This window comes from Macrobrachium nipponense, chromosome 14, assembly GCF_015104395.2.
Source record: "Macrobrachium nipponense isolate FS-2020 chromosome 14, ASM1510439v2, whole genome shotgun sequence".
NCBI classification, from domain to species: domain Eukaryota; kingdom Metazoa; phylum Arthropoda; class Malacostraca; order Decapoda; family Palaemonidae; genus Macrobrachium; species Macrobrachium nipponense.
In genome coordinates, this window is record NC_087207.1 from 6,311,707 (window position 1) to 6,314,206 (window position 2,500).

Here is a 2,500-nt window from a genome sequence, read left to right on the forward strand (position 1 = left end):
AGCCAGCACGGCTCTTGCTCATAGCAGCCCATGTAATATGATTTCCTAAAAAAGTGTATAGCACAAATATGTCATTAATCTCATTTTCACAATGATTGTTCTATTGTTGTTGTTTTTTATTATGCTGGTCTTACGCCAGCACAGGCTCTTGCTCATAGAGCAGCCCGTAATATGATTCTTCTAAAAATGTCTATAGACAAATATGTCATTAATCTCATTTTCACAATGATTCTTCTATTGTTGTTTTTGATTGTCTATACCACACACAATGGCGTCCTTAGTCTCTGACCTCCTAAAATGTCCATATAATTTAGAATAAAAGAATTTTCCTTCCAAGGGGAAATTCTTATGTCCAGGTACCGGTCTCTTTCAAGAAAAATGTCCCTTACATCCGCTTACAAAGCCCTTTGAGTCGACACAAGAGAGGCACATTGCCTCCCACTATTCAGATATCACTGCTCTTCCATTCGTCGGATTGCTCTACGTATGTCATCAGTTCAGTTCCTCGTGCCTTTCATGACTTGTTCCCTACCCTGCATTATCGTAATCACAGTCTATTATTATTATACGCCTTATTCTCTTATGGTATGGCATTGCAGCAAGGCAAGAATGAACGTGACAATTCGGATATTTGATGTTAGGTCTGTAACAGAAACTGGCTCCTTTGTTATAGAGCGTAAAAGAATGCGACTGTGTAATGTAGTGGAGTGGTAGTCACGTGAGTAATTTGGCCAGGTGTTTGATTTTTTAGATGTAAAACACGCCGGATCTTGCATTTAGATTTTCCTTGTCTACTTTCCCTTAGTCTTTACCACAGACAGGCACACATGGAGAGAGAGAGAGAGAGTATCTGACGTTTCAAACTCAAACAAATTTTGCATTTGTGGGTTTCATATAAAAACTTCATTTGGTATCAGAAAGACAGAACTTCTTCAGTGTTACGCTTTTAACATTTAAACTCTCGAAGACTCAGTTTTCGCATTATGTAATAAATCAACATTTTCAAGAAAACTAAAGGGGAAGAACCTTATCATATTTTTATTATGGTTTATCTGCCCTTCGGGTTGCGCTATGAGCAGAGCCCGTACTGGCATAAGGCCAGCTTAATCAAAAGCAATGTTTATCTGTCCCGACTTCCTCGCCATCAATAGATAAAACTAATCTTAGATCATTTGATAATATTCGTCAATGATATAAAAGAATTGAAATACTCACGTACGTAAAATCTTTCCTCTGTAGCATTCACGAAATAAGCCAAAGAACTAAATATTTCGGTAAACTCTCCCGTAAAGTTTCGCAAAGAAAGATCTCGCGATAACCATCTGTCCACCGTCCTTTGTCCTTGAAGTCCTTCCTGCCTCGGATTTTTATTGCTCCTGGTCAGAACCGAAAGCTGAAAGCATCTCGGTATATTAACCTCGAGTCTGTCGAATACAAATGACTTCTCTCACGTTTGTCTGGAAGTCCAGGATATTTGCTCTTTCCTCCTCACCTCTGATGCCCTTCCTTTAAGGGGACCCTAAAAAAAAGGAAGGGCATCCGAGGTTTAGGGGTCCCTAAACCAAGCGGATTTGGAACCCCAAAATCTTTAGAAATATTGTTCTGGGGGGGGGAGTTCCTCTATTAGCTCTTTTAATCAGAGACAGTCTCAAACGACGTCTTCGAATACAATTAAGGATTCGCTCAAACATTCCTACAAAATCATCCATTAAGAAACAGGTTTTTTCCTGTTGCAATAAAAGGATTATAAGCAGACTCCTTCAGGGACAAAGGACTTTTATTTCCACTGAACGAGACAGTAGAAAAAATCCTTTTATTCTGGAAGGATTCTTCTGATCTCATTTCCGGGAGCTGCTACGGAAAAAGATGAGAGTCCATTAGCTTTCAATTAAGTTGGCAGGACTTTTGAAAGTCTATTTCCTCCTTTAAATGCATTTCTTAATTTTTATGTTTTACCTCATTTTCAATTACAGTTGTATTCAAGTTAGACACCTACCAAAGTTACGACTGATGAACTTAGGATCATGTGATCGTAACCCTCTGCTACTAATGTGGCCTCCTTAATATGTATGAATGATAAGAGAGGAAATAATTTCTTTCGGTATAGATCACTGAGTTAGACGGTAACGGTAAACGGCATTTTATCTTTCTTCTGGATGAATTTATTTACTTTTTGAATAAGTTTCCTAGGGAAAGGGTGACACTTAGGAATAAAGGAAAGCAATTTGAACAAAAAACCTACAGAACCAAGAAATAAAAAAAAAAAGCACAGGAAAATTTCGTTACGTTTGTTGACACAAAAAAAAACAAAAAACTACCTGAGGATAATGACAGACTGGGCCAGTATCGCATGAAATAAATTGGCATTACCAATGACTACTTGACGATTTAAGATAAAAAATACTGAATTTATGAAGACAATTAGGAAGATATTGTTATATTGTAGATCTTCATACAACCCCCCCCCCCCCCCCCCCCCCCCCCCCCCCCACAACCACCA